Source organism: Taudactylus pleione, unplaced genomic scaffold (assembly GCF_031769625.1).
Source record: "Taudactylus pleione unplaced genomic scaffold, aTauple2 ptg000139l, whole genome shotgun sequence".
NCBI lineage: Eukaryota > Metazoa > Chordata > Amphibia > Anura > Myobatrachidae > Taudactylus > Taudactylus pleione.
Window position 1 is genome coordinate 3,393,639 of NW_028284541.1, and position 24,617 is coordinate 3,418,255.

Here is a 24,617-nt window from a genome sequence, read left to right on the forward strand (position 1 = left end):
GGCAGAGGTATGCCGGCAGTAGGATCAGTGCTCCCTATGCCTGTGTGATTGTCACAGTGGTCTGCAATGGCACGTTCAGTACAGAACATGATGTGAGGTCATCATGACTAAAGCACTTATGAGCCTCAACGGTTCCCACACACCGATACGGTATACGTTTATGATGCCAGCGGTCACAATGCCGACCGCCGGCATCTAGACTACAGAATCCCGGCGAGGGTTAACTAACCTACGCCGGGAGACCTCCCGATCGAAGTGATGCCGGGCGCCGAGCGCGGACAGCCACGCGGGGGGGGGAGGGTTAGGTTTAGGGTTCCCGGGAGGGACTTAGGGTTAGGCACCCCCCCTGGGAGGTTAGGGTTAGGCACCCCCGGTGGGAGGTTAGGGTTAGGCATCCCCCCGGGGGACTTAGGTTTAGGTGGTGGGGAAAGGGGGGGTTAGGTTTAGGCACTTAGATGGGGGATTAGGGTCAGGCACAGGGGGGGGAGGTTAGGGTTAGGCACCCTAAAGGAGGGTTAGGGCAGTGTTGGCTAACCTTGACACTCCAGCTGTTGTGGAACTATATATCCCAGCATGCCCTGCCACAGTTTTAGCATGCCCTAATAGCAAAACTGTAGCAGTGCATGCTGGGTTATGTAGTTCCATAACAGCTGGAGTGTCAAGGTTAGCCAACACTGGGTTAGGGGGTAGAGTTAGGTTAGTAAGTATTTACCTTCTAGACAATCGGGATTTCCTTCCATGTCAGGCTGGAGCTGTATCATACCGAATCCCACTGATACAGATTACGTGACTTTTCTCCTGGTAAGTTTCTTATCAATAATAATAATAATAATAATAATAATAATAATAATAATAATAATATTCATGAATATTATTAATTGTGCTTATCAACTGAAATCATATGTCAATATATTAAATTACCAACTGTGTTTATGTGTTAAAGAAAGAGCATAAAGCTGAACCTGAAAACACAACATTTGAGGATAAATGAGTCAAACTGTAATTCTTGAAACATAATAAAGTAAATAAAAAATAGATTTCAAAATAACAATGCATCCAGGCAGCCTAAATAGGTAAACACATACCTTGTATATTAACATAATCTATTATGTTTTGTTTTGTTTTTTTAACATGATTCACGCAGTGACCACTAGGCGGCAGCCTTGTATGCCGAGCCCCTCTCTAGATAAGAGCAACTGAGAGTAGGTGATTGCACTGTGGGTGATGTAGTTCGCAAATCAACTGTTTGTAACTTGTCAATTTCCCAAAAAGACTACAACTCCCAGAACCCCCTGCGCGTTATCAACTGCCCTTGCGCACTGACAGACAGAGAAAGAGAGAGAGCTACATTGTATCACACCAAAGGGGGATGATGTCACCTGCAATCTGCATCTGCAACCTACAACGGCTTGGAAAGGAAGAGTTTATATAGATCCTATTATGCGTGCAGGCGTAATGAATAGGAAGCATGGGATTTTGTAAGGTAAGGAATAAGACGCAATAAATAGTGCACGTTGAGACCTATGTGCCTGGACACACGGGGCGTGTATAAGAGTCGCTCAGGTTATGGGTGTGACAGCCTTGCTGCTGGGATATTCCCTGTATTCACTAACAAGGGTGCATGGTGATTTTAGGGGTGCTGAATGGTAACCGGCTATGAAGAACAGCGGGCAGCGTTTATTAAAGCCTTCCTGATCCGCAGCCGATTCTGCAGGAAACAATTCTATCACAATAGCTTCTGTCTGCGTCCTTTCATGCAGCTTGCAGCATTGTTCCATTATCCTGCAGGGTCGGTGCTTTTGTAGAAAGTGGGATGTTTTTGAATTGTGATATTCATATATCGCCCTCATGTACTGTGGCGCCGCTGTACAATGCCAGGTGACTTGCTGGCTATACACATATATATACTACTCCTACACCTGATTACCCCTCAGTGCCTCTGCAAGGCTGGAACATGTGCCAGGCAAGATTAGCCAGTGACATTCAGTTAGTACCTTACATTAGGCTCTGCAGCTTATCACTGCATTACAATGACAATAGGGACCCCCTGTCTTGCTATCCTGGGTTGTTGGATGCATGAACTACTCTCTGAATTAGAATTCTATTCGCAGAGCTGTATATGGATGGACTAAAAGCAACCTCCACAGAGTCCCTGCAAAGTCAGTCTGAGCAATAGCCTGCCCCCCTCTCCACCAAGATCTCTTGAAAATCCAGAACAATGGTTCTGAATTGTCCATTAAAAGTTGATTGTTGAGTAGGTAATTTAGTAACACCATTTGCTGTGATAGCTTTTTATCTGGCTTTGCTTTCCCTGGGCATAGACAAGATAATCAGGTTTTTGTACAAGTGATAAACTTCATTTGCAGAAACCCTTCCCTAGCCCAGGGCTATGATCATGATCTCCTTGCAACCAGCCTAATTGGTTCAGCTAGAGTCAGCAAGACACTGCAGCAGCCTTGGAATTTTTCAATTTAACCCACTACTCGATTAGATTAGTACAGTACAAAAAAAAAAGAACTTCCTGATTTTGCAAAGCATTGCTTTTAATGATGGTTTTCTTATCCTGTGAAATATCACTGTGTACATATTACAGTTATTGTATCATGCACTGTTTGCATTACGAGACATGAGGAATCGCTTAGTAATTTGAGGTTTTATTTGTATTTTTATTTCTTTGTGTACATGATCGATATTCTAGAAAGGTAAACTCTGAGATTGTGTCGGTCATTGTATTTGTGCATAGATCCAAAGCAGGAAAATCTGAGACTGCTGCAGAACCTCTTGAAGTGTATATGTTCTAACTTTGCATGGAGGCTTCAGACCTCCGGTGACAGCTGTGCTCACCGGCTAAGAGGTTCTGCAGCAGCTATAGCATTCATGTCCCATTGTAATGCCCCTGTGTTTTGCTGTCCTGTTGTTGTCAGCCACTTGTGTATATGTAACAGTGACATTTTGAAATGAGAAATGAATTACTTTTCTAAAAGTAAGGAATAACCATAGGTAAGAATGAAATGGGCCATGCCCTGATTGTCAGTGCTGACAGAGGTTGAGCATGCACTTGGACACAGCTGTGGAATAGTTGAAAGAGAGGGGATCTGGCTGGCTGCCTATCAGTCTGGAAGGGGTGGGGGAGATTAGGGTCTGCTGTTGCCATGGTAAACCCCCTTCCCCTTGTCATATCTGTTATCGGCCTCCATAGAGGTCTGGTGGTGCTGGAAGCTGTGAGGAGGGGGCTAGCTGAAGGGGAGGGGTCCGGCTGCAAGCTAGCTGGTTGCTGGGATGTGTCTGCCAGTCTGCAGAGAGAGAGAGAGCAGGAGGAGGAGGTGAGAGATCCCTTATTACCTGTTCTGCCGCTTTATCCCTCATTGCACACTGGAGGATCTCTGTAACCAGCTGTAATTACTCATCTGTCCCTTTAAAACGTAATTGTGTCCTGGCGAATTTCCGTAAAAATATTACATTAAATAAAATATGTAAGTGTTTGATGCTGGTTAATGATGTAACGTTTTAGTTATTTAATGTTTTGATGAGAGAGTGTTTTACTTATTTACTAATAATCGTGTTTACTCATTATAAACACTGTCACCTTCTATCTGTAGAAATACAGTATGGCTTCTCGCTCACAGCTAAGAATTGTAATATTAACCTGATTAAAACTGACCTAACCTACCCCAAGCACCATGTGTTATCGATGCCGATAATTTTACAGGATTTATTTAAATTGCTGTCATTCAGTTTTGCTTTATGGCTAATGTTCAGTGTTGTAGATTAAAGAGAGGATTAAAAGTTGTCGAAGCTACAACTAGTTAATTGGGATCCCCTTATGACCCATCAAAACGGATACAGAAATGGTATATGTATTGCATGCAGGTTGATTTATGTATCTCGCTGTTTCCTGCACAAGTTAGAAAAAAAATCTATTTAGTGAGGCTCTGATTGAGGAAACCGGAATTATAAATCCTCAGATGTGTCCCTTATAGCATATACTCTCGCTGTAGCTAGCGTGAACTGTTGCACTGCAAGTTTTACTTTAACTAGAATAAAAATTATGTAACACTTATAGTGGTAATACCCGTAATTAAATGTATGCCTGAAGCCTAGGCATGCTCCATGGGATTCTCTATAATTAAAAACCGGTTACTTTATTCCAAAGTCTTTTTTATTATTGGTTATGATGCACTGCTGTCTAGTATGGCAGGTAAAGGTTTAAATCCCAATCAACTTCATTTACAGTGTGATTATGTATGGTGGCATGCTTCTGACACCTTGAGATCCATTGTCACTCAGTTGTTCGCTCCTGTCTTCAAAAAACAATATTCCGTTTACAGAGACTGCATATGATGTGTCCTCTAAGTTCATGATTGCGCCTATGTTGGTGACATCCGCGTCCTCAGAGATGGTTACATGTATAGAATATTCTCCAGTACATCTGAGTGGAAAGAGATTGGCTGCAGCACTGTTCCCCAAGGTGCGTGTGTGTGTACACTGCTGACGTGACTGGCTTACTAACATAGTCGGCTCTGGAGGGTAGTGCCTGCCTTGGGTTTAGAATAGAGTTTCAGAAATTATTATTGAAATGCAGTCCCTTATTAATGATCGCCCAGGGTGTTGTGTTTGTAGCCTTCATAATCCTGGTACAGTTATTTTCAGTCATTTTATAGTTGTCTCTGGTCTTCATTAGCCACCTTAAAGAGGTAGAGTAGTCGGAAATGTTGAGTGCATTCCATCCTGTATAATCTACAAGGCATCCTTTTATAAGTGGAAATGTGTGTGGAGTTTGTATGTTCTCCACATGTTTACGTGAGCTTCTTCCTGGTGCTCTGTTTTTTTTGTTGTTGTTTGTTTTTTTACTCCAAAACCATTCTGGGAGGGTTAAATGGCTTCTGGGGCAGGGACTGAGGTAAATGACTGAAATGTTCTCTGCAAAGCGCTGCATAATATGTGCGCTATTTATATATCTGTCAAATGTTCAGATCAGGAACTATCTTGAGAATTGCAGGAATTGTGCAAGACTATGTGGCTCCAGTGTACAAAATAAATGCTCAAAAGGCCATTGAAAATGGGGTTGTCATAAGTATTTATGATGTGACTCCTTATTTTCAGATATCCTCTGAATTTGGTGGTAGGTTATTATAGTAAAACGTTGTGAACCCTGAGATTACCACCATTCTAAAAAATAAAAATACAAAAAAATTGCTTTGCTTGACAGGAAGTGGAGGGTCAACAACTGGGGCTCTGTATTGGCCCACTAGGCTGTTTTAGCAGAGCACCGCACTCTGCCCAATTTCAAAACGGCATAATGCACCCTGCCCTTATAGAGGTGCCCTGCTGAACAGCCTGCCAAGTGCCATCCCCACCTGCGGGCTGCAGTGTCCCGTGGGTGTGAAAAGTTGCGGTTCAGCGCTCGCCACCGGTGAGTGGAGAGCTTGGGGGCAGCCCAGCATGTCCGTAAGTGCTGGGCACGCCCCCAAGAGTGCTGAAAAGGGGGCGTGTCTTAGGCCGGATACACACCTGAACGGTATCGGGATGACTTGCCGTATTGGAACGACAAATCGTCCACAACGTATAGTGTACGCGCACAATTGCGCTCCCCCTGCGGCTCGCATACAAGATCTTCTGGTTGGCCATGCTGCACAGCCAATCTGATGATATCGTATGCGATTTGTTGCCTATTGTGTAGTGTGTATGGCCAACCGGATGACTAGACGATATGTTGGTCCGATTAGCACAGCTCACTGTACAGCGCAGTATTAAAATTAGCCAGTGATCGTTGTAGTGTGTACGGGAGCAACGATAAATTGTAAACAATCAAACGATACAATCTGTTGTGTGCGGGATTGTACGGTGTGTACGCTCAATGTCGTTTCGTCTAGCCTCCAGGGAAATTGGGTGAAAGATCGTTCCAGTTACAAGTCGTTCAGGTGTGTACCCAGCCTAAAAATGAAATACTTATCAACATTTTGTGCTAAAGACTGTGGTGAACACTAACTTTTTTTTTGTGGATTGTAGACCTTTATGTGGGCATCATAGTTGATGACGCCGATAACAGCCTAGAAAATAAATAATACATGTATCACCTATTTACATAGAATTTCTTCAATATCACCCACCACACAAGTCAGGTTGTGTAATTTTATTGCATCCTTTGGGTGTTATGCGAAACCTTCGCTGCTAAACGTGTTGTCTCCAGGGTTATGTGTATTCTCAGCTTGAGGGTCCATGTAACTTTGACTTTACATAATTTCACACCATCCAAGAGACATTTTGTACTTACTGAGCCTCCTTTGTGTTTTGACCTTGATATGTCTTAGTGGCGTTGTCTGTTTAGTTGATTTTTGTGTCAGCCCGTGCTCTTTTTAGTTTCTCTGTCACTGTAGTTTTTGTCTGATAAGCCATACAACATATTATGTCACGGTTATTGGCAGTGACAGGCCGTGGATTCCTATGTTGTTTTGCTTATCGTTCAGAATGTACAGAAGACATAATATTGCTCTAGAATTTCAGGTTGTCTTTTTCATGTCTGTATATTATGTGCTGGCCCATCTTCAATAACCTGCAGCCTTGTGATGCACTAGGCCAGTGTTTCTCAACTCCGGACCCCTAAAAAGTCACATTTACCAGACCACCTAGCTGGGCTCAGGTGAGTTAAAAACTGGCGCTCCCAGCCTCCAGGAAAGCTGGACATGTCTTCTAGGTCCATTTAGTCGCGACTGCCCACTTTCCCAGTGAAGTGAGCGACGCTTACAGCCAATTGCATCATCGTGGCACTGCCCCTGCTCCACAATGCTGGTAATCTCGGTGTTGCATAGTGGGGTGGGGTGGGGGGGGGGGGGGCAGGCCCAAAGAAAAGTATGGGTGACCTGGAAAACATGAACTGTTTGGTGCCTCGGCGACCGAGTTTGAGAACCACTGTGCTGCACTCCAACATCATGAATATATGCGTTGACTCGTGATGAAGGGGGTGTGGTAACTGCTCGAAGGGCATGACTGACACTTTTGAAGTGCTAGCTCTCCTCCTAACCACCCTCCTCACCGCAGTGGATCTAGAGACTGGTCATACCAACCACCATTCCAATAATTAGGACTGACCCTCCTGTACTGGAATGTGTAAGAGGTTTCTACAATTGAATCTCATGCTTTCTGTAATTAATCTTCCCATATATGTGCATTCAATTGAAGATGAATAATACTAAGCAAACTATATAATTATATTTTTATTTACAATTTCCGAAATGCCAACTTGCATGACAAGTGAGCGGAAAGGAGAACATTTATAAATCTCCCTCTCTGTGGCCCTAAAAGAGGGTCTGAGATTGTCCTGACAGCACCAGATCCTTAAAGCTATAACATTAGAGTTAGTATCTTGGGGGACTTTATAGTAAGAAAGAAACTTTAGCATGTCTGTGGTAAGTGCCAGTCTCAATTAGCTGCTAATATGTTGGATACATAGGGCGCAATTAAATTGTTTTAGGGCGCCCAATCTCCCGTCTAAAGTGACGGGAGATCGCGGGGCGCTATTCAATTGATGCCTATCTTCGCGTCGATCTTGCTGAAAGAGGTCGGGTTTAGCTGCTTAAAACGGATACACCCTTTCCAAAGTGCTAGGCGCGATTGCGAAAAGTGCTGTTTGGGCGCCCAAACGGGTCATTTTTTGCTCATTTCAGCTCTCCACCCCCAGGGGGTGCTAGCTGAAATGCCAGCACCTGCAGCTGTTTGGGCCTGTCAGGAGCAACAATTGAATAGCTCTGTCGGATGCGAGGAGGGGCCAAAACAATTGAATTGCGCCCTAAGATGTCACAGATGCAGAAAATGTTGGTCCTCATTTCAATGGTCTCACTGAATGCGCAGGACAAGCGGCTTGGTCTTGCGTCGGTACATGTAGATCTTTTTCCCTGCACACATTGAGGTGCGTGCTTACCCTTTTCTGTCTGAAGATACCTCTGCAGACTAGGGGTAATAGTTACAGAATGGACATTAATGCTGTTGACACTGAAAATGTTGACTGGACAACACTGTTGCTGTTGTAATGTTATTTAAAGCATTTTAACTGTGTTGGCATTATAACTTTAAACATGATAGTAAAGCATCATGTTTAAAGTTATAAAGCCATATGATTTTAAATCTAAACATCACAACCACGTCCGGTGTTGTGTGGGTTCAGTATATTTTGTCAATATGGTCATAATGTGAACAGTGATGAAATGTCAACAAAGCAGTCCCATTGATGCAGCAATCCCTTACCTTCTAGCGGGACACCAGTGGTGTCTCCTGGGTCTGGCATCTAAAGGAGGGTATCCACTACCCGACAGTGAAAAGACTGAACGATAACGATATCGTTATCGTTCAGTTCTTCACTACACTGCAGGGTGCCCACACTGAACGATATGTCATTCAGTGCAGGCACAATCATCTGCAAAGATGCTGAACCTGACGATATCGTCAGGTTGACCAGCATGTTTGAACGATGATAGATGTCTAAAAAAACTAATTTTCAAACGATGTTCGAACGATTATCGAACGATTTTATCGTTATCGTTCAACTTTATCGTCTAGTGGATACCCCCCTTTAACCTCCGCTCCCAACAGCCTAACCCTAATGTCGGCATTCTGCAGAATGTCATTATAACAGATGTCAGTATTGTGACTGTTGACATTGTCACAGCATTGTGTTATGTGTAGTATTGATCATCTCTACTGATTATTAGAAGATTCTTATCTCTCTCTATGAACACAACCATTGCATTGGAAGTCTCAATGCATCATTTGCTCTGATAGCCGCCGGTGCTCAAGTGTCATTTGGAAATAATAATGAAAATACTAGATGTAGCTTGGTCCTGTTCCTTCGTTGCATTGTGAACAGCAGAGGTCAACTCTTGTTATCATTTCGGCATCAACAATCTCTCATTATCAAAGAGGAAGACTGAAGGAGGCTTCTCTGATGCTGATAAATTGCTGCAATAGTCTTTCCCTTCTCCACTGCTGGAGACCAGCACAACACCTCATAAAGCAGCGTTTGCCTGTTTTTTTGCTGAAAAGAGAACGTATAAAATCCAGTCACCATAAGGAAACAACAAATACAACGTATGCTGGCTAGATAGTGCACTCATGCTTTTTAGTATGTCAAGGCTAAATATGTTCTGATAAACAGCTGGCAGTGTTTGTGTTGATCCAGCAGAAAGTTAATACTCCAAAGGGCAGATTGCCTTCATTTAAGTCCCTCCTGTACTCCCTTTTCCTTAGGGAGTGACATCTAGCAGAGCACTGTGATCGGAATGTGCAGAACCATGAGCTCAGAACTCTTTTGTCAGTTGAAGGCAGCTGTGTGTTATGTCCCTAACCTCCATAAGGTGAGAAGTTCTTCTGTGTTCTGCTGTCTTCACTCTCTGTATATGACAGATGATATCCGGCATTTGGGGCGGTTTTTGCAGCGTGTATGGTCCTAAAAACTACCCTGGTGCTCAGTAATGTTTATGAAGGTGATTGGAAGGTGTCCAGGTGCCTGTTTTTAGCCCAAACTGGCCTATTTTGATAGGGTAAAGTCTATATGGCCAGTGGTGGGTAACATGGACACATATTATATTTCAGAGCCCATGTAATTGCCCCTTAGCACCCACACCTAGCTGATGATCACAGCAGGCCCGCTACTCACCCAGTCCTAGTAGTATCGGTGCCTGTTGAAGCTGCTGAGATAACTCCACATAATCGGGAACTAAATACAATGGCGCAAATGCAATGTTGAAAGCAAGACTGCCATTCTTACTCCCCACATTATGTGTATGGAATCAAGTGTGTGTATATACATCTGTATGATGAGTTATTGGAATCTCTGCGGCCGGACCTCCCTCGTCCGAGCACTTGGAGCCATAGCTGCCATTATTACCAATGCACACTCGCTCCAGCCCCATCCTTGGTGCAAAGATCCGTCATTAAGCCGGTGTATCCTCCACTCTGCGCAATCCACAGCTCCGTCGTCCCGCACTGCAGCCCAGTTATAAACCTTCATCTGCGAGTGGAAAAGTAACTGTATTGTATACGACACTGCGGCACCCGTAGCTGCCTATGCTTGGTTCTGGAGCATGGGCAGAGCAAACGGACTTGCCTTCAACTATGCCTCAGCCTATGTGTGTATAACATTAGATCATTTGATCTGAGCAGTTTGGGGGATGAACTTGGTTCAGCAAGACTAGCTACCACGTAATAACATGATTTACGGAAGTCTAAGCTATTAAAAATAAATACACACTTTGCTGTTTTCTTCCTAGAACATGTAATGGAATTTGACTCTTACTGTGATTACAAACAATGCTGTCCAGCCACATAGTTTCCTTCATGCTATGCTGGGCATGAACAGAGCCGTCGAGAGCGGACAGTGGTATTGACAACAGGGGTGGGGGGGGGGTCACACCCCTTCCCAAACAATGTGGAAAAAATTCTATGCGCCACTCAGCAGTGCTGCAAAGGGGGCACATATCACCCATAGCAGCTGACCATACTATAAATGGCGCCGCTCGCTGCCAAAGGGGATGTTTGACTCGCAGCAGCACTGCAAACAGCTGACCCATGCCCCACTGGGTCCCTACAACAAGCCCCAGTTATTTAGTACCCACCCCCCTCTCCTGCTACATTTGCCAGTCTTATGGTGCGTCCACACGGTATGATTAAAATGCACGATATGAACATTAACGATATCATGCATTTTTCTGTGGCTCCAACCCACCAACGACCTGCGATGCGCGGGCACGTATGGACGATAACGATATCGTCCATCGCCCGTGCATGCAGGCCAACCTGGTGGATATCAACCAGGTTACTATAGTGACCCGCAATCATTGATCGCGGGTCGTTGGCCATCGTTGGTGGTGTGCTGGATGATAAATATCGATCATCCAGCACACCCGGGAGATCATTCAACGTTATTGTTGACAATCTTGCTGTGTGTATGCACCATTACTTGGACTTCACAACTTTTGTTACGTATCAATACTAATACACATACATTGTGACCTTTTTTATATTTTTACACAATGTTGGTGTATTTTTGTTACAGGCCAAAAACCATTATCTACTCTGTATGTCCTTATGCAGATGCTACCTATTAGCTCACATAGCACAATTCATATTTACAACCATTCCTAATGTACATGCCGCAGATTCAGGTATGGCAAATCATTTGTAGGTAAGAAACAACTCATTTTAAAATGAAGACTTAATTATAACTTTGTTATACCGTCTCCCAGAAGAGACAAAGGATAAGGGCCCATTTAACGAGACATAACCCCTTTAGCACTCGCTTATATCTTCCTTCCAGTATTTAATAAACAGCAGTAAACTAAGATTACCGCTGTATGTCACTATCTCTTATGCCATCTATAGATGGCGCGACTGATACGGTCCCCATTGCCGGCAACAGCTTTTCCAGGTTCAGTGAAGCCTTCCAGGCATTGCCGATTCCCCACCGAGCAAAAGTGGCATTTGCAGACTGGCCATCGCACATGACACAGCAGCCCACATGCCAGCAACAGCGAGGAGGGGGGCGAGGCTGAAGCTCGCCGCAGGGGTAAGTATTGGTAAATACCATTGGCATATTCATTAGTATTACTGCAGTCTATGAAACAAAATATGCTGCTTGTATTGAGGTTCCTTGTTAAATGGGGCCATAAAATTTACTAAAGTGCAGGTTTACGTAAGTGGTGGTATTGCTGATAGCAACCAATCAAATTCTAGGTATCAGTTTCTAGAACCTGGTTGCTAGGGGGAACGCCTTCACTTTTGTAAACAAACACTTTAATAAATTTACCCCAAAAAGACAACTAAATGTCTCACTTTTAAAGCATCGGCGTCTATGCATAGGCTCTTAAGGGGCCTATCCATAAGCAGATAAAACGAACGATAAATCGTTCATTATATCTGCTAATGAATAGGCCCTGAACGATGACAGATGCGCACTCCCGCGGCCAATAAATCGCATCTATCCTCTCGCCAACATGTTGGTCAATTATCGCATATGGCTGTATGATATTAGAAATATCGTGCAGTTTATATGCAGTAAACGACGAAAGATATTAGCAGCAGCTACAGAGAAAAAAATCCACTCCCTGAATGATGTCATGCTATAACGTTCATCGTTCGACAAAATCTGTCATATACATGACGGATATCGTTCAGCACAGGCACCGGAATTTTCAAGGGATATCTTTTATCTTTCATCGCTCAGAAAGACATCTGCTAATGGATAGGCCCCTTAAGATGTCACAACTTACTAGTGCACTTATTGGCTGTATTTACATGAATATTGTCTCATTATATGTGCTCACCGATACACTAACATAGTCCATTTTTCCAGTCTCCGTCATACTAGAATGCAGTGGAAGCGAAGGACTTTTCCTTTTCATCCAGCAGGGAGGTTATGTGTCTTTTGAAGTTGCACTTGGCTGCCTCTACAAGAATTGTTACGTTTCTAGCTCCAATATCTTTCACCATCTTGCGACTGATAGCTGAAGAGCCGCAGATTTCCTTGCTTCATTCTAAATGAAAGAACTGACCACTCAAGTTGAATGTGCTTTTATTATTCTGGCTAAATGTTATCAACTGTAACAGGCCCATTTGGGGTTAAAATTCAACGGAGGTGGCTTAATTCCCAAGATGTTGCTATGTTAGGTGCCAGTTGTGTTTCACTGCTCTAGTAGAATGGGAGCCTAGTCTTCCATGGTTCTGCAGCATTGTCTGTGGTTCTACACTACTGGGTACAGAACACTCCGATTTTATGGTGAATCGCTGCTCAGAGCCTCACTCTGTGGATAACTAAGTAAAAGTTTAGCTTCTTTGGTTCACATCTGCTGTGAACGACAGAAGGGAGGATATAATTTTTTTTTTAAATGTATAAGTTCTGAGCTATTCATATTTTAAAGTAAACTCACATTTATTAAAATTACATTGAATTCTTGAAAGGAAAAGGGGGGGGGTTGTGTACCCCAATGTTTGGGTTGTGTACCCCAATGTTTGAGAAGGACCCTTTCCTATTACTCATGGGTGCGACAATGTGATTTAGGTCTTTGTGGCCTCTCCACAGTACGCTTCTTTGCGCAGCGTTGGTGGCCTGTTGTGATCCATGCTGCGGAATTACACCCCCCTGATGTGCATTGATGTGATTAATTCACCTTTAGCTGCAACAGTAATAGCCATCGTCCTTGTGCAGCCGTGATTCCTGGGGCTCTACCAGCTCTGTAATACAAAGACAGCAAAGCTATTTTATTCACCATTTAAATGTCAGAGGAGAAGGGATGTGAGCGGTGCTGGGTATAATATGCCGACGGCTGGGAGGCCGTTAGACTAAATACCTACGCCGAAAGCTGAAGACCCAACTGGGGCTGGTAAGTAACCTAACCCTCCCCTCTCCCCCCCTAACCCTCCCTTAGTGGTGCCTAACCATAACCTCCCCCCTGGTGGAGCCTAACCCTAGCCCCCCCCTTCCCGCACCCTAAACCTAACCCTCCCGGGGTGGTGCCTGTCCCTAAGTCCCCCCGGGTGTGCCTAAACCTATAACCCCCCGGGTGTGCCTAAAGCGCTAATAATGCCCGGCTTACCTTCGATGGGGAAGCAGTCTGTTTAGATTCCAGCGTTGGGATCTAGACGGGTGTTGGGATTTCAACGCATGTCGAGATTTAGACGCTGGGACATTTTGACCGCATCCCGTGAGCGGTACTACTTTTGGGAACACTCTTTGAGTTTATCTGGCTACACCTAAAAGGCGTACAATACCATTTAAATAGAATTTCTTATATTTTCATCAAAGCACTTAATTTTTCTTTCCTGTACATCTGTAGGTCACTCAGTTTGAATCACCCACTCCCAATCTACCATGTACTAAATCCTTGGGAAAATATCTAATGGTCTTGTCAACTAAACACATACAGAATGGAAAGCAAGCTCTTGGTATCTGGGCCATGCAAACATAATTGTTCAAAGACCAATTCCTTAGGAAACCTACAAGAACTAACCTATTGCCATCAAAATGCCTAATCTGCAGATTCTGAAACTGTGCCAATTTAGGAAGCCTGTAGATCTGTAAATAATAGTATGTGTTTATCAAGAGGGCTCCGTATTTTGTACAAAGGAAAAATGCTTCCAAAGGAACCAATGACGAGTGACCTAAATCTGGAATTTTTATGGGTGTTCATACGGCACTGTGTGGATGCTGAGGTTCATTCTGGTCACACAATTGCCAAATTCCATCGTTAATTCCACTTTATTTAGACACATCGTACTAGATCATGCCATAGAAGTTGGTTGTTATAATATAGTCAAAAATATACTAGTTTCTGCCCGTGGCTTTGCCCACAATGAAGACGCTTCTGTCAACATTTTTTTTTTTTAATTATTTGAGGTTTTCTAGTTGCATTGCTTTGCATAGGGCCCTGTTGCGGGAGTGGTCCACATGACCAGCAGCGCTATACAGAGTGGTGGCAGCACTTTCACACCAATGCCACAGAGTATTATGTAACCTATTCTATTCAAGTGAATGTGGCCCTCTAAGCTCCTCTCCGCCAATTCCTTACTGTAGAGATGGGCAATAAGCATCTTCCCAGCTGTTGTAGAACTAGATATCCCAGCATGCCCTGCCACAGTTTTGCTATTTGGTCATGCTACAACTGTGTAGTTCAACAACAGCTGGGGGGGCGCCTATTGCCCACCCCTACCTTGCCGCATGGTGCCACACCTATCTCTTTCTTTGGGGATGTCAATACATATTGTTTTTGTTATTACTCATTTTTAACTTGGCGGATGGAGATGTAACAAAGTGCCGGTTATTTCTAGGAGTTTCCACTACGCAATGTAGTTTTCATATAAATCAGTCCAGCAGTTTTTATTGGAACAAATAGACACAACGTTCTTATTATATTAGTATAGACAGGGGTTAAAGTGGGACGGAACGGGGCTGAACTGAACCTTCCATCGGTTACCTTACCCGGCCAGTTAGCGCGATGCCGCAGGAGGCTCCATTTCCCGGGCGCCCGCTGAGATTTTGTTTTCCTTCCCCCACAGCAGCAGCCGGAGTCTGGAGTTGACTCCTGAGCTCCGTCTACCGGCTCCCGCTGTGGGCACTTTGGGAGAGACGACGTCTCTAGGACCTCTTTAAGCACTGAGTATAGATAAATGTACTCTTTTCCCAATCAGCTGTAACCTTAAGAATTGCCTAATACTTGGCATCAGTATACCATATAATGATAATTATATAATATACTGGACACGGCCAGTCTGTCAGTGTGCTTTGGGAAGTTTGTACCTATTTAGGGTCTCTACCAGTCCACATCAGATCCCTTTGCAGTATGTTGTAAGAGTTGTTGGTGGTATTTTCACTGGCAAGGTCTCGAATACAGCAACTTCATGTTTACCAAGTTTATTCTAGCAAAACCACGATGTGGACTATGACCACCATCTATAGTAAAGATAGCGGTATAACCTGCGCTCTCAATCCAGCCGCAAGTGTCCACTCCAGGGTCACCACACCTTACTTAGCCAATAAGTTACATATGAGAGGAGCCTGTGTTTTATTTTGAATACATTACGGATAATCCACTATTGAACTTCTTTCTGCCATCACTGCTCTACGCAACTCTTCCTGCCCTTGCAAGATATCTCTGAATGGTAATTAACATGGTAATTGTATAGTATAGGAAAATACTTACTTCATGTTTGCATGAATAGGGCGGTTCTTCAGTATCCCCAGCCTGTGCTTTTGTCTTTTATGAAGCTTCTGCCAGAACACCAGGTTACTTTCTCCCGCACCCCCTGATGACAAATGCTGAGCCAGTAAAGGATTTATATAGTAATTATAATGTTGCCATCGGAGTGCAGAGCATGACTTTCATCTGTTCCCAGCAATTAAAACATTAGGAAAAGGATTGCTAAATACCATCATTTTGTAAATACTTTCATATGTTCAGACTGTGATTTATTGCGCAGTTATCCGTAATAGGCCCCGTATGAGCCATTGAATGGAGATCATTCACCGTTTCCAGGCAGAAAGTTTTGTTATGAATAATTTAATAGATAAAAAAATATATATATTGCTTCTTTCTTTTATATCCATGTTTCATGGGGTGGTATTAACCTTTATTAATGTAGTGCCAACATATTAGGCAGCACCTCCCTGAGAATGTTTAATCATTTACGTTAGTCCCTGGCCCAAGTAGAGCTTACAGTGTAAATTATTTGCCGCATACATGAGCATTAACATATCAGTATGTGGGTCCAAGAGAGTAGGGGTCTGTCCTGCTGCTGCCAGAGCTCCGCTATGCTGCTTTACTCCCTGAGGCCTCCAGGGGTCAGCGCATTGACAGGAAGAATTAGAATCCTGCCAGTGAACCGGACAGGGGTTTGTTACTGCTCCTATTCTCCGGTCCCCAGGTGGGGAGCTAGGTGCACAGAGCTGCTGTGTGTGGCTTCACCCACTGAGAGCCACCGGGAGCATAACATGGAGACTTTCTGTTGGGATCCCTTATGGACCGCTAGAGATGGGGAAAGCTTCAGCCTCACAGCACCCCAGTTTCTTTAGGCGGCATAGACTGAGAGAAGACCACCAAGTTTAGTTACAAATACATAGGGGTCTATTTACTAAGCAGTGTTAGGAGACAGAGTGAAAAGTGATAAGGTGCCAGCCAATCAGCTCCCAACTGTCATTTTTCAAACACAGCCTGTGAGATGGCAGTTAGGAGCTGATTGGCTGGCACCTTATCACTTTTCACTCTGAATTCTAACACTGCTTAGTAAATAGACCCCTAAGAATCATGCCTGGCTGAGTATTAAACACACTGTGCAATAAAGCGCTACCCGACTGACAGGGAACACACAAGGTTTCCTGCACAATAGTAATGATTGATTAAGGGGGAGATGTATCATCGGCGACATCGCCGATGAGGTACATCCCCCCCGACTTCGCGTACATACCGCGGTTAATTACCGCGGTATGTACCAAGAATATCGCATAGAACAGCTCACAGGCTATGTTTGAAAAATGACAGTTGGGAGCTGATTGGCTGGCACCTTAAATTAAATTACAGATGATGTCTAACTTTCATTTCTAGTCTCCCCATTGATACTTCTATTACCGCTGTCACTGATGATTTCCCATGAAAGAACTAAGAGCCACATCATGCTCTGTCCTCCAGAAACCTCAGGCATGCTGTAAACCACCAGCTGAAGCTCCACAGAAGTCTTTGATAACCATGTGGGAGATGAGGTTGCTCACAGTGAACATGATGATTATTATTATCCTTTATATGGCGCCACAAGGGTTCCGCAGCGCCTTACAAAGTACAGAAACAGTTGAACAGAACAAGACAAGTACATGGCATATAAACATTGCTGCAACAGTAGCAGGGTGTCAAGAGTTAGGTGCTGTTGTAAGGAGTATAGAGTAGATAATGTAAGTAAAGGAAGAAAAATCGCATGAGGGAAGAGGGCCCTGCTCGTGAGAGCTTACACTCTAAAGGGGGGGGGGGGCAGACAGGGGGTGGACAGAAGGTGAGGATGACAGACGGGTGGATTCCCATTTTACAGTATGAACCTATTAACATACAGCACGGGGGGGGGAGGGGATATTTTCTGCTCCCAACAATGGCAGATGGCACGGACGAGCCATTGGCAATGAGTTACACCATAGCAAGGAAATATATAATACCAACCAATCTAGGGGTATATTTACTAAAGGTCGATTTAAAAACCATCAAAATAGATGAACATCGATGTTGTGTTTCTGGGGTTAAATCACACATTTACTAACAGACCATTTTGGATTTGTTTGTTTTTTAAGTATTAGTAAATGTGTGATTTAGTCCCAGAAATACAACATTGACGTTAATCGATTTTTAAATCGATTAAAATCGTCCTTTAGTGTGTATATATACACCTTGGGATATATTTAGTAAAGTGAGAGTTTTTAGAAATGGAGATGTTGCCCATAGCAACCAATCAGAATCTACTCAACATTAAACTAGCACCTTCTAGAAGATAATAGCTAAAATCTGGTTGCTATGGGCAACATCTCCACTTCTTAAAAACTCACTTTGGTACATATATCTCCTAGTTTGCATGAGTGATGTCTCTCATCTCTAGAGAATTGAGGGGCTTCATTAAGTTATTGGGGCCAACCTCATTGCCTCCCCTTGGCGCCTCAGTGATGTGACTGGCTATCTGTGAATTGATATATTGCTGTGTATAGGTGACAATTAGCACTTTAACTCATTTAAAATGTTTTCTATGCACAGTTACAGAATCCGGAACGTTCAGGATTTAGGGTTTTCTGAACATGGTTTGTTTTTAATTTGATTTATTTGTCTTTTATATTTTTCTATAAGGTCTACTTGGAGCATGTTTATACTTGTTTCTCTTACTGTTTGTACTTTATGTGCATTGGTGTGCTAAAATACTCGTATTCACCAGTAGACTAGTCGTTATTATCAGCCGTTCCAAAAGAGTTTGATGTTTATACAACAAAGTTATGACAACTGGGCACGAGTCATTTAACCCATAGCAACCAAACAGATTATTTTATATTTCTAGTCCTTGGGAAAACTTGGAGAAAACAAAACTAAATGAAGTTGCTATGGGTTACAGTACTTTTTTTTTGTCATAGTAGCCTGTACACTTATTTTCATACATATCACCTTTGCTTTTAAAATAATGTACCCAAGCACTGCCGCTCTGGGACATGGGTGTGTTTCGTATGGGTTTCCTGATCCATGTATTTCTTAAAGGAGATGTCCACTGAAAATCACCATTTGTAATTTTGTGAAGTTTAATATTTAAACAAATAATTTGAGTGGACATTTCTAAGAATTGATGCATTTGATTGATTTGATTCATAGTGGGACTGCCAGTGTCACCTTTTTGTCAACTGATTTTAAGAAATCAACATATGAATTGCCTTATGCTAAACAATATAAGGGATTACTGTAAATGAAGAGAACCTTGGACTAATTTTTTTTATTGTTTCATCCATCTTTTTATCAACTCGTTTCATGATTGAGTCTAAAGAGATGGACCAGGGTGTGGACTGAAATGTTGATCTTGACCTTGGAAAGCTGTTTGCATAGACCTAGGTGATGGGTACAAATATTTTCCCTAGAAACAAATCTCCGTACTGATATCCTAGATTACCCCGGGCTATAGGCTCTCATGACTGTGTCTGTCTGTATGTTTTGCCTCAGGACCATGAAAGCCAGGAATACCCAGCCGCTGACTGTTCTTCTGTGTTTTCTTGTAAACAGATAAGGAGGCATGAGTTTCCACCCTTGTTCTTTTTTTTTTGTTGGCTCTGTTATTAGTTGTTTAACCTACATGTACTGTTTACTGCATACTTTAATAGCAAATCTTGATTTATGAGCATAACGCTACTTACAAATACCAAGAACAGGATCAGCCCTCCCCTTGGTGAAGGTGGTATGAAGCAAAGTTTAGCCTTTGGTCTCCTGTGCGTACAATGGGCCTGATTTAGAAATGTACGCCAACCTGATGGTTCACCCACAACTTCGACATTTGCCGATTGGTGTCTGCGACAACGGTCACAGTGCCTCCTAAGCCGCAACATTATAGACCTAATATAGCTGTTTGGGGGCGGCAACGGGGAGCGTTTTCAAGGCATACCGAGGCCAGTGTCTGCGTCTTCTGACACCGCTTCATTGGCCCCAGAAGCGTGAATTTCGCGGCCATAGTGAGTATCCTCTGAGTTACTGAGATGGTCAACGTACGTAGTCGGCATCCCAGCGTTCTGAATTCCAGCACCGGAATCCCGACAGCAGTCACAATCCAGACCATTCGTATTAGGCTTGGGGTCAGGTGTAGGTTATGGCTAGGCACTAGGGAAAGGGTGGCCAATCAGTCAGAGGCAAAGAGCCAAAAATATGGTCAAGTTGAAGAGCCGATCGCATGCCTTAGGCGCCTGTGCAAAAATGGGGCGTGGCATAGCTGTCACGGCCACGCCCCATTATTGTGTGCACGTCTTTAGTATGACATTCACAGGAGCATGACCTTTTGTCACCCCCGTTTTTAGTCACGCTGGCGGCGAGCCCAGCACATTGAAAATACACAATTTACATAAAGTTCCCAATATAATTTTTTCACTGTTGAAGTGAAAGAAAAAGACAGAGCAATATAGAAAACATTGAAAAAGCCACGTTCACATAAACTACACAGAAACAAGCCAGATCCACATAAAATACCCAGAAACAAGCCAGATCCACATAAAATACCCAGAAACAAGCCAGATCCACATAAAATACACAGAAACAAGCCAGATCCACATAAAATACATTTAAAATACACATCCACATAAAATACATATTGAATACATTGAGAAAGCCAGTGCCCATTATGCTGTGCCTCGTGTAGTTGTGCCCCATATGCAGTGCCCCCCTGTAGTTGTGCCCATTAAGCAATGTCCCCAGTAGTTGTGGTCCTTATGCAATGCCCCCTGTAGCTGTGCTCATTATGCAATGCCCCCAGTAGTTGTGACCCTTATGCAATGCCCCCCTGTAGTTGTGCCAATTATGCAATGCTTTCAGTATTTGTGCCCCTTTAGCAATGTCCCCTAGTAGTACCCATTAAGCAATGCCCCCCTGTAGTTGTGCCCCTTCTGCAATGCCCCCTGTAGTTGTGCCCCTTCTGCAATGCCCCCTGTAGTTGTGCCCCTTCTGCAATGCCCCCTGTAGTTGTGCTCATTAAGCAATGCCCTCAGTAGTTGCGGCCCTTATGCAATGCCCCCTGTAGCTGTGCCCATTAAGCAATGTCCCCAGCAGCTGTGTCCCTTCTGAAATGCTCCCTGTAGTTGTGCCCCCAGTACTAGCTCCCCCTTCCTGCCCACACCCCTATGAAGAAACTTACCTGTATTCATGCTGGCTCCGCTCCATGCCATCAGGGCTCCCGAGTCCCGCCGTTACTGCTGCTGGATCTAACTGGATCGAGTGGGAAGCAATCTGAGGCTTCTTTAGTCTCTGATTGCTTCAAAGACCAGCATTCTCAGTACTAGTGGGGGTCTGCCGATCCGGGAGCCGCATCGGAAACTCAAAAGAGCCGTCTGTTGGCCACCCCTGCACTAGGGGGAGGGTTAGGTTATGGGAAAGGTGGGTTAGGGTACTTACCAGCAGGCGTCGAGATTCTGACTGTCGTGATGCCTCTGTCGGTATTTTGACCTCCGGCATCCCGACCGCCGGGAACCCGTGCCCAACCCAGATATACATGTAAGTGATCCATTGGCTTCGTCCTCGGACACAGCAGATCACAGAAGCCGGCAGGAGGCATCTATATAAACAAGATGCCTAATGTGGCATTAGCATAATTTCACAACTGGTGCAGCTGCTCCGGCATAGCGTACAACCCTGAATCAGGTGCTCCTCCGGCATAGCGTACAACCCTGAATCAGGTGCTCCCCAGCCATAGCGTACAACCCTGAATCAGGTGCTCCTCCGGCAAAGACTATACCAAAACAAGGTACACAACAATGTGCAATTCTGTATTCTGGCAATCGGTGTGGGCCCTGGGGTACATCCTTCTCCCTGAAAGCACTGTGTGGGTGTGGTTCTACCCAAATATAAATCAACCTGGAGGGAATTAGTCATAGAAACATTGTTAAACTGTATTCTGAAATTTGACATCACAAGTTAAACGGTTTATGGATCTGGAATAAATGAGAGCCTAATGAAAAGAAACTAAAATTAAATGTAAAAGAAGATTACGGATTTTCCCCGAAGAAGTTATATTTTCTTTTAATTCTTTACATATTTAGGCTAAAATAAGAGTAAAACAGGTTTGCGTTTGATAACCTAAGAGAGCCTACCCAGCATGCTCTTTTCCTGCAGCCACACTTGTCAGTTCGCTCCAGATTAGGGATTGCTAACTAGTTGGCACAGGGGTGACGTGCTTTTGTATCAAACACATTGTGACAAGCCAGAAACAATCGGTGTGACCTAGATTTCACTTGAGCTAGACGGCAAAGTCTGACCTCAATTTTTTATTTTTTGTGCATTGTTCTCACAAACCACAACGTGCACACTGGACAGATCAATTAAAAGCCCAGATATGTTAGGACATGGAGGTCAATATCCTACGGCTATAGTACCAAGAAACCGTGATCCGATCTCACCGTGAATAGAAATTTCCATTTGTTACCACTGTACCCTGTCGAAAAGATTTAATTTACAAAAAAAACTTTTTAGTTTGGGAATGAATATTGTTAAAAATATCTGGAATTTTATATTCTACAAAGAGGTTTATAAATGGCTATCTAGTTGTTTAATTTGAAATCTGTTAAATATTTGGATGTACAGGGTACTAAACGGGATATAGTTTCAATCCCGGCGGTCGGGATACCCGCACCAGAATACTGGTGCCAACATTCCGACTGTAAGTATTGGGGTTTGGGGGAGGGTGAGTGTTAGGCACTATGGAGGAAGGGTTAGCTTTAGGCTGCAGGGAAGGGCGGTTAGGTTTAGGCAATGGGAGGTAGGGTAGGTTTAGAGCTATGGGCAGGGTTAGGATATTTACCGACAGGTGCCAGTATCCTTACCCTGTCAAGATGCTGGCATTGGGATCCTGAGCGCCGGTATCCCGTACCCAACCATACTATAACACTAAGGGCCGTAATCAATTAGCCGGAAAAAGTGCCATTTGGAGAAAAGTTTTTGCTGATTTGGACTTTTCGACTGTTTTCAATTTATCTCTTTTCTCTATGTATAGGCAGGCGAATTGGGGGCCTATATGGATGGGACAGGTGTTTTTGGGATTGCAGGAGGCTGCAGCAGGTGTATTTTTAAGATATTTTAATTCTTCACTTTAGAGACTTTAAAATATGCTAGTACCAGTTTTCATGTACCCCAAATTTTACCTCTGTACTCTAAAAAAAAAAAAAAAAAAAAAAAAAATAGCTGTCTATCATTTTTCAGCACTTATGAATACAAGCATATAACAGCCAACTCTGACACTATAAGAACACAAAACACTTTATTAGGGCGATTAGAACACTTCTAAACTGATTTCTACTGTTAGTGCAGTTTTTTCAGGGGTACAGACTGATTTCCCCCAAATCTTAGAGACTTTTCAACAGTTTCACTATTTGCCGATTTTGCCTTTTTCGCGTCTCTTGGAATTGTATCCGGAGATAAGCGGGAGTGCGCAGGGAAAAAGTATCGCCTAAATACACGCAAAGGCGGCGAACACATCGTGGCTCGGCTTTTCATGGCTAATTGAACGCCTATGAGGGAATTAAATTCGGTGCGATGTGCCATTCCAGAGCAGCATGTTGTGCCTGCCGTCATCACAAGCTTTCCCTCGCACCCCATGCGGGGAATTCAATCCAATGCGACGGATTCAATGTACCATTTCAGATCGGCACATTGCGCCTGATGGCTTTGCAAGTTCTCCCTTCCACCCCATATAGGGAATTCAATTCAACGCAATGGATTTATTTACCTATTCTGGAGCGGCCCATTGCGCCTGCCGAAATCACCAGTAAAGGAGTGATATTGGCGCTACTATATATGGACAATATGTGTGCAGCCAGGCATCGCGTTGATTTAAATTCCACCCCATAGAGGTGCGCTGGAAAACTTGTGATGTTGTATATTGCCGATATGCACACAGCCATCGCGCGTTTGATAGAATTCCCCCTATATTTGTTGGTTTATATACTATAGATACTTATGGCATTAACATTATATATGTAAAAGTTTCAAGCGGTTATCAGTGCTGAATGTTATGGGGGCGAGCTGTGATTTTGGGGGAAGATACGTTCCTGTGCACAGCGAGCTTCCTGTCAATAACCCGCAGGATGATGAGGATTAGAAAAAATGTTAGGCATTCTTTAGAATGTCCTGTATCTTCTCTGGGTTTCTGCTCTCCTGTCTACTCCCTCACATATTCCCCGGCTCTCACTTTGGTCTCTCCGTTCCTCAAGTATAGTATTTATTTTATTTTGCAAGTGATTAATGCACTACCTTGTTGATACATGACACTGTAAGTTTATAAATTTGTCTTGACAACCATTGAGGCTGACACCTTATAAATCTTATGTTAAGTGTCTATTGTTTTACCACTGAGTTGGTATCCTGATATGTCTTGTGTGTTTGCAGTAAAACAAAAACTAGACTGTACTGTAATCGGTAGCATGTTTTTGTTTGCTTTTAGCTTTTTATATCAGTATTGGATTGTTACTGTTGTACATGTAGAGGACTGAAAAGTATGAGCCTAGAGAACCAAGGCCTGTACAATTTTATAAACATGTAAATATACAGATGTACCGCTATGATTTACTGCTCCTCAGACAGGCTGGCGGTCCCTACAGGATACTACGGGTTCTTGCCTTGAAGTAAAATTTTTTATTTTTTTTCTTCTTTCTTCTGTATCAGGAGAGAAACTCATTATCCTTGTTTGACAGATTCCTTCAACGCTACACTAAGTTCTCTACACCGATAAATACCAGGTTGAGATCGGCTTGATAATGACACAAGCGACTGTATTGTCGCTGCCCGCCCTCCAGATACCGCCGTCGGAGGAATCCCACCGCTCTCTCAGATTGTCTTTTTGACACTGCATTAATTAGAGGTTGTGTCTGTGATCCGGCTCTT

General features: G+C 43.5%; 1 protein-coding gene across 3 annotated transcripts in view; it reads left to right on the top strand.

The window, feature by feature from the left end:
- The first annotated feature begins 1,363 nt into the window (after positions 1-1,363).
- The window catches only part of DAAM1 (dishevelled associated activator of morphogenesis 1), a 178,080-nt gene continuing 154,826 nt past the window's right edge, over positions 1,364-24,617 (top strand). For 2 of the 3 annotated variants that reach the window (XM_088473710.1, XM_088473713.1), the window contains exon 1: positions 1,364-1,483. The gene's annotated coding sequence lies outside the window, so the exon portion shown is untranslated. Of the gene's footprint in view, positions 1,484-3,272; positions 3,324-24,617 lie in introns of those variants that run through there. The other variant, XM_088473712.1, reaches the window with a different exon arrangement.